Below are 9146 nucleotides of genomic sequence, written 5' to 3' on the forward strand. Positions count from 1 at the left end.
AGACCACAGTACTGAGAACTAAAGAGTTCTCACTTTTTTTTCCCTACCAAAATAAAACAAATTGCCTTGTTGAAGAGGCTTGGCTATAAGAAGAAACCTGCTTTAGACAGTTTTCTATTGAGCTCTAGGTTTGAATTTGAATCTTTATTTGGGGGCCCCTTGAGGTAGTGTGAGACAGAATTGACTGGCTGAGAGATCCAGTCTCTCTCAAGAAATCACCCCTTGGCAGAATGCACAGAGAATGTGTGTGCTCAGCCTGGTGCTGGTGCATGGCAGGACTGGCTCTAGGTGGAACAAGCATGCACTCTGAATTCTTCCCCAGGTCTGTCTGTGCAGGACTGAGGCAGAAAGATCCTATAATGACAGGTGCGAAGTGATTTTTTTGACCTTTTTTTTTAAGCCTTTGGTATTAATCATTGAGGATAGTTTAAAGGACAATGTACTTGGTGCTACATATTACAACCCTTAAATGCAGATGTTTGGGGCCTTCCCTGTTAGGAAATGCTTGGCATCCTCAATTTACTGTCTGATATTGTTTGGTCACCCCATCCAAGCTTTAGGACATCAAACGATATCAGAATGTAATATGTTTAACACCAGGCACCAGGAAAATACAAGTGACAGGATGGCTGAGTTCAGCTATCCAGTCTTATTCCATGAATTTAGTTGGGACCTTACCTTTCCCTTCAAAGTGAAGCTCCTCATAAGAGAAGATTCTTTTTGTCGCTACTTCCTGAAGACCTCTTCTTAGTAACTAATTCTTCTAACAAAAATTAAGTTTCCATCCCAGCTAAATGTTGGATTAGAAAAAAAAACACATAATTTCTTAATAAGTACTTTCCAGTGAAGAAAACTTTGTATTCTCTGCCCCTCCTCCCTTTAAAAAAAAGTACAGCTTTAAAAAAAAAAGGTATTTGTTAACATACCTGTCCCTGTTATCCAGTTTGTTAGGTATTCCTCCCATTTTGTGTCACCTGAAAATTTAATGATTTGGCCATCAATGCTTTTATACAAGTCATTAGTAAAAATGTGAAAGTACATGATCAAGCACAGATCCTTGGGAAACCACTAGGTACCTCTTACTGTATTGCATGGAGCCATTAACAGCCACTCTTCCAGTATAGCCGTCCTAACAGGTCAGAATCTGTTTAATTGTATCATCATCTAATCCATATATATATCCATCTTTTCCACTAGTATAATATGAAATACTTTTATCATTGTAGTATTCGTTTATAAATGTGGTGGATTCACCACACTGATAGAGTGACTTTTTCATTGCAGGTTACTAAACTAATGATAATGTCATTTGACAAGAACTTAAATAATTTGGGCAGGATGTAGAGTTGTGGGCTAAATTCTAGTGTAATTAATGTGCATCTGAATCTGGTCAAATCTCTCAACCCCAAGAACAGATTTAACCTCTTGGAGGTGTTTGAGTACTCTAATGATCAGTCCTTGGCTCTATTCTGTTCAACATTCCAAACAATAACTTAGATGCAGGTAGAGATAACATGCTTATCTAATTGGCATGTAAAATAAACCTTAGAGCAAAAGCTAGAGCATTAGAATCTAGGGTTAGGATCCCAAAATATCGTGACAGATTAGAATAGGACAAATCTAATAATTTGCAACTTAATATGAAGAAGTAAAAGTCTGTTTACCTTTGGTTAAAAAAAATCAACTGTACAAACATAGGGCAGGAGAAATGTGGCTAAGCGGCAGTTTAAGTGAAAAAATGACTACGGGATTTAGCCAATTGCAAAAACCAATGAATTAACAGTCAAAAGAGCTAAAGTAATCTAAAATTACTTTACTAAAATTAGAGCATCCAAATTGAGGGGGTGATAGACTCTTTGTACTCTGCCTTGATCAGATAATATATCTGAAACCCTGATTTCTGTTCTGGGTAGCACATTTTAGGAAGGATATTGACAATCTGGAGTATACCCAGAGGATAACCAGAATGATGAGGGAAGCCCCTAGTGTGGTCCCATTATCTCCCACCCATTCCCACCTCAGATGTCACTGAAACTCTCTTATGTACCTTGTATACATGTGCTATTTTCCCCAATAAACTGTGTGTTCCTTGAGGGCAGGGACTGCTGTCATTTTTGTTATTGTATCCTCTGCATCTAGCACAGTGCCTGGCAGGTGGTAGATACTTAATAAATGCTTGTTAATGGCACAATTGATTGTAGAAGCCAGTTGGATAAGGGAAAACCGGGAAGGCATGTGATTAGTACCTTCAAGTATTTGAACGACTGTCATATGGAGAAGGGATTAGTCATGTCCGTTGAGGCCCCAGATGGACCAGGACAGGAGTTTCCTGGAATACAGGAACCAGGAACAATATGTATGTTTTGGAGAAATAGATTTCACTTTAGTGGAAGGAATTCTTTCCCAACACCTAACGTTGTCTAAAAGTGGAAGCTGCTGTATTGAAAGATAGTGAGGGCCCTATGATAATTATTATTCTTGCAATAGTCTTTTGAGGTGGTAAGTATACAAACTACTATCATTCCCATTGATTCCAGAGAAGGGTCTAAGAGGTTGGCTTGCTCTGGATCTCCCAGGTAATAATAACATTAGAATATGATTCAAACTAAGATCTTTCTTGATACTGCATGTAGAACTTTTCCATCATACCATATGGATTAGATGAAGAGACAATTAAAAAGATTCTGATCTGTTAGGGTGGCCATACTCAAAGAGTGGATATTAATGATTCCATTTCAATATGGTAAGAGATACCTACTGAAATATCCCAAGGATTTGTGCTTGGTCATGTACTTTCACATTTTTACTAATGACTTGGATTAAAACATAGATGGCCAATTCATCAAATTTTCAGGTGACACAAAATGGGAAGAACACCTAACAAACTGAATGACAGCGTCAGGTATGTTCACAAATATCCTTTTAATAAAATGTTGTAGAGTTTGTCAGTGATAGAAGTGAAGGTCATTAGCCTATGGTTTAAAAAGATCTTTCTTTCCTTTCAAATTAGAACTATATCTACCTTTGCCTTTCTCTTTCTCCATGAATCCTAGTTGAATCAAGTGAATTCCACACAAGTAAAGAAATGTAGGACAAGTTCAAATGCTGAAGAAACAAGGCTGAGCCAGCTTGTAATCAGACTCTTCCCTCTTCCATTCTCTTTTCCATGACCCATTCCCATCATTGCCAGTGAGCACCAAGGCTCTGGATCAATAAAGCCTCCACCCATTTTCCCTTTCCTGTTGCCCTCTATCTAATATAAGAGTACACAAGTAGGAGGTTCCCAGTTCTGACACAGTCTCTTTTACTGCACTCTGACAGAAGATGAAGACTGTTACAGGGGGAGGAGGTGGGGTTGTTTTGATATCAGATAAGACTAGATGACCTCAGAGATCCCTTCAAAGTCTGAGATTCTAATATTCTATGAATCAAAGGCTTCAGAAGACTCTTATCGATTCTGCTTTAGGAATTCTATAGCACTGAGCAATCAGCTAGCCCCTGCTGAATATCTGAAAACACTAACTATTCCTTGAGATAGAGGAGTTAGAGTATAGGAAGTCAGAATATTTCAAAGGTTCTTCTTGTAACTGGAAAGAGTTGCACTTTTCCTTCAAAGGTAGACTTCATCTTGCTACTTAATAATTTATATTCTTCACTCTCTCCTCCCCACTGGCATGCTTTTAAAGGGAAAAAAGGACAGAATTGAGTACTTAAGTGGACTTTGAAAAGTAGCACAAAAAACAAAAACAAAAACAAAACAGGCACTGCTTTTTTGGAAGGGAGAGCTTCAAAAATTGTTGCCATTGGGGATGAAACCTGGAGATGATTTATTTTTTTCCAGCACTGACACAAAATGCACATCAAAATGAGTACAGATCTTCTTGGGAAAAAAAAAAAGCAAGATCTACTTAGTGCTTGGACCATGAAAAATTCATCTTATTTGAAAACAATAGAAAGAATCCGGAATGAACCAAAGGCATAGGGGTTAACAGCATCTACACTAATCTACTGAATGCACTTACAAAGAGCCACTAACTATATGCAAGGAGTTAAGTTGTTCCTGATAGACTTCTTGCATAAGAAAGTGCAATGTTGGTCACATCAAATATTAATGAGTGGAATTTGAAACATAATTTTGGGTGGATTGGGGGAAATTGTGCTTTGAACCATCCAAAAGCAAGAGCAAATAGAAACTGAGAAAGATTCCTCAAAGCAGAGAAAAAACATACTTTTTTTAGACAAAACAAATGTATATGGCTTGTTTTGTTGATATTGCTTAATTGTTACAAGTATTTTTCTTTTCTTTTTAAATTTGGAGGTGGAGATTAGAAGGAAGAGTGGTGCAAGCCACAGTGTTTCCAAAAAGAAAATAAAAAGGAAAAATGGGGTTCTTCAAGCCTTTTTTAAAATGCATAAAACAGAAGGAAGTTTAGTAGGAAACATAGGCAAGCAGGACAGCTTTGAAAATAACATTAAAATCATCACACAATTTTAAAAAGAAGCTATATATAACATGTGATTTTACATAAAATCTTCTTGTTTTCTACTTTATACAAGGAAATCTTTTTTATTCTTCATTAAGTTCAGAACATAAAAAGTTAAAAGAGAAAAAGAAACTGAGAGTCCTTGAAATCATCTCACAGATTTATAATTATATTAATATTAGCTTATTCTTCCAAAGAAGAAATTGCATATAATGGGGAAAGAGCCAAATAAATCTTAATTGCATATTTTCTGAAATTATCTAAAAATGAATTTGAATAATGGAATTTCTCAGTTAAAAGGATATCAGAGGTCATTTAGAACAACTCTGAAGTAAAATATGAATCCCTTCAACAAAATTCTCAATAAGTGGATAATAATAATCCAACCTGATCCAAAAATCCAACCTGAGCTTGAACCCCTATAGTAGTGAAGAATGCTATATCACCAGAAAGCACATTTCCTTTTCTGATAGCTCTAATTGTTAAGTATTCCTTTTAATATTAAACCAAAAATCATCCTCTTATAACTTTCACTCTTTAGCTTTGTTTTGTCCTTTGGAATAATTTTCCGTTTGAGTCCATTCCTCGTCCAAACATAATTGCAAACTCTTAGAACTCTTAAAATTCTGGAGCTACATCGTAAGCATCCCCCAAAATGCTTTGCAAACAAGAGCAGTCAATAAGTATTTGTTGATAGTAATGATACACAGAAATTGCTTATTTTTCAAAATCTAGGTTTTCAAACATTCAGGGAACTTCTAGCAGATTTCCCTTCACTAATGCGAATTGGTGAGTCATTCATAATTTATAGTGTTAGAAAATAACCTGGGACACTGAGAGGGTAAGTGATTTGTCCACAATCACATAAGTTACTCCATCCCCAAATCATCCTGATGCTAAGTTTAGCTCTCTATCCACTATGGCACATTGCCTCTCAAAATTCTTAGTTGCAATTTATTGCTAAATTCGCCATCTGGCTCAATAAGTACCTGTTTGATTAAAAAAAAAGAGTTTGAGTATATCAAGGTCCATCTTATTTCATAACCAAGGTTAATACTATTTTAAAGACCCTGGACAGAAGCAATGAGCGAAATCCTAAATTATCTTATTTTGAGCTGTGTGACTATCTCACTAGCAGTATGACCACTTACCCTCTCTGAACCTCCTCAAACATCTTCTCTATAAAATAAAGGCAGTAATAGTTGTGGTACTTGCCTCACAACATTGTCATGGGACTCAAATGAGGCATATACATGAAGTGCCTTGCCTTAAAGCCTTCTATAAATGTGAGCTAATATTATCACGTGTTTACCAGGAAGTAATAGGTACTGAGTAGATTAGAGTTCATTATTTCCTAAAATATAATCAAATTACTAGCTCATCGTATTTTTAAAATTTTCTTCATTTCAAATAAATTGTCCAAAGTGCTTGTTAAAGTATGATTTGACAATTGTCTTATAATCTTACTGTCCATCATCTTTCAAATAGATATTGTCTAAATTGCTTTCCATAAAATGATTACGCAAATGGGAAAATGTTAATTTTCTAACAGATAATTCTGGCAATTTCATAATGGTATAGTCTTTTAAAACCAAAATTATATACAGACATTTACAATGATAGTATAACATAGACTTGACTTTATATTGTTTAATATCTAGCAAATAAACCAAGTGACTAATAAACCAAAGTAAGTTGTCTTTTCTTCATAGTTCAGTAAACCCACTATATTATTTCTATATTACTGTTGTCATTTTTATTTTATTTTCTACCCAAATAGTCAATTAGAGATTATTCAGTTATCCATGGATGAAATATGCCTTATCAGTACCATTTTGTATTAAAAATTTGAGCATTGTTGGTTTTGCTTAAATGTTTATTTCACTGACTCCTCAAATCCCTTTATTTACTTAGATGATAGCTTTTGGGGAGGCATATTTGAGACCACCTCCCCTGTACCAAGGGAGTTCTACAAATGGTCAACTCAGATGATATCAGTGCTTGACATGGGTCTGAGAAACAAGCTGTCTATCTCCAACATCCCCTGGATTGAGTAGAGGATCAAGCAAAGTATGATAGGATAAAGAAACTAAACAGATCTTAGTGCCCACTGAATGTCATTATGGACTTTTATTATTTAAATTTTTTTAAATTTTAGACAAACACTAAAACTTAAATACATAATAAGAAAAGAAAAAGAAAAATTATAAACTCAAATGTAAAATAAAAAGATGTCATGTGCACAGCAGAACATAGAAGATTCAGAATAAATAGCAATAACTTTTCATTTCAAGAAAGCTTATTTATATTAAATACTGCAAGTTATGTGGAAAGCTGTCCATCTTTTCTTTGCTTCCTTGTAGGTTTTCTTTTGTTCTCTGCTGCACACTTTTTTTGTTCCTTTTCCCCCTTCCTCCACCCTACTCCCTACCCTGAGGCTACCATTAAGCACAGATATATTTATATACAGACATTGAAAAATACATACAAGTATACATATATGCACATACATACATACATATATAAACATATACTTTCCCTAAGAGATGCTATTCCTAATCTTTGTTTTTTGTTTGTATGTATCTCTTATTTCCTATTTCTCCTAACTCCTCTACTTTACTTCTAACCTTCTACCTTGCCCTATTACTTAAGCTACCCCGTCTCCAGCAATCCCTCTCTTATCCTCTTATTCCCCTAAATCTAAACACCTTTTTGTACACCCCTTTGACCTATTCCCTCCCCCTCCCTTTTAAAGATCCCTCCCATTCCCCTAGATTTAAACACCCTTCTATATCCCCTTTTTGACCTATGCCTTCACCCTCCCCTGTAAAGATCCCTCCTTCATCCTCTCCTCCCTTTCCATCCCCTTAGAGTTTGATTTTTTTCTAAATTTAGAAGACTTTATACTCTTCTAGATGTATATGTATTTGCCCCTCTTGAACCTATTCCCAACGAAAGTAAGTTTCCAAAACTAACAGCGCCCCTCCCCCATCCAATTCCTCTGTATTGGTTCTTCCTTTTGCACCTCCTTTGCATAAGATAATTACTCTTTTAGCTGTTCTTGAATGGTTTTATTATTTGAAGTCATATCATACTCAGGTCTACCCCAATTTTTCTTATAAGCTACCTAATTACTAATAACAATCTTAGACATGGGTTTTACATTTTTCATACCTAAAAGGTAAGCATTCTATCCTTATTGAGTCCCTTGTCATTGGTCATTGGTATGTCCTTATATTTCTCTTGGCTCTTGTATGTCAAACCGTGTACTGAGTTCAAGGTGGTTTTTTTTTGTTGTTGTTGTTTGTTTGTTTGTTTTTAGATGGAAGGAGGGACAGTTTTATTCTTGGCAACACATTAGGCCTCACACTTATGTCCACGGGGAGGACCAAGGCACAGGCTACTTCTTAGTTTTCTCATCCAGACTCTTGACGGCGAACTTATCTTGAAGTTTCTTCCACAAGCCTTTATTCAGCTCCTTAAATTCTTCCAGGTTCTCCGTAGCTAGCACCAGCCTGCACTCTTCCACCGTCAGGCCACTGAAGCAGGTGTCTTTCCGGCGTGGGTATTTGTGCTTGTAATAGTTTGAATGAAGTGCGCTAAGCTCTCGTACATCTGGTCGCAGGTCTTGGGCTCGTTGATCTGGGTGTTCTCTCCCTCCCGGAAGGCCTGTGCCACCCGCTGCCGCAGGTGAGCGCCCAGTCCCGGCCCCGTTTGGTCTCGTCCAAAGGCCATTCCTCACAGAGCTTGAGGAACCGCCGGTATCGGCCGGCCGCCATCTTGGGCCCTGCGCTCGCTGCCCCTCCTGCGGAGGAGCTGGGGAGAGGCAGGGTGGCGCATGCGCGCTAAGGCTTTTTTTTTTTAACAAAGTCCTGAAAGTCTGACGATTCATTAAATATTTACTTTTTCCATTCAGAATTATGCTTCTCTTTGCTGGTTATGATATTTTTATGGGAAGCTCAGTTCTTTTGCTCTTGGATTTATAATGTTCCAAGATCTGTGATCTTTTAGTGTCACCACTTCTAGGTCTTGTGTGATTCTAACTAATTGTGGTAGAGTCATATGTAATTTTTTTTTCTTGTTGCTTGTAATAGTTTGTCCTTGAACTGTGGGTTTTGGAATTTGACTATAGTATTACTGTGAGTTTTCCTCATAGGATCGCTTCCAGGTGGTGGTCAGTGAATTTTTTTTTCTATTTCTACATTCCCCTATTGTTCTAATTCTTCAGGACAACTTTCTTTAATTATTTCTTGTATTATTGTATCAAGATTCTTTTCTTGATCATAGCTTTCAGGTAGTTCAATTATTTGTAAGTTTTGTCTTCTTGATCTATTCTCCAGATCAATTGTTTTTCTTATGAGATGTTTCATATTGTCTCCTATTTTATCATTCTTTATATTTTTTTTCCTTCATCTCTTATAACTTCACTAGCTTCCCCTTGCCCAATTTTGGTTTTCAAAGAGTAATTTTCTTCCTTAAGATTTTGGACCTCTACTAGCTGTGTGACCCTGGGCAAGTTACTTAACCCTGATTGCCTAAGCAAAATAAATAAATAAATAAATATTGGATCTCCTTTTCTAATTGTTTGACTTTCTTTTCATATTCTTCTTGTTTTTCTTGGATTCTTCTTATTTTTCTTTTTAGGTTTTCCTAGTCAAAGTC

General features: G+C 36.3%; 1 pseudogene; it reads right to left on the bottom strand.

Moving 5' to 3' along the window:
* Window positions 1-6704: 6704 nt before the first annotated feature.
* Window positions 6705-8288, bottom strand: LOC110215634 (ubiquinol-cytochrome c reductase complex assembly factor 2 pseudogene; annotated as a pseudogene).
* Between the last annotated feature and the right edge of the window lie 858 nt (window positions 8289-9146).

This window comes from Phascolarctos cinereus, unplaced genomic scaffold (assembly GCF_003287225.1).
Source record: "Phascolarctos cinereus isolate Bilbo 61053 unplaced genomic scaffold, phaCin_HiC Scaffold_726;HRSCAF=1367, whole genome shotgun sequence".
NCBI classification, from domain to species: Eukaryota; Metazoa; Chordata; class Mammalia; order Diprotodontia; family Phascolarctidae; genus Phascolarctos; species Phascolarctos cinereus.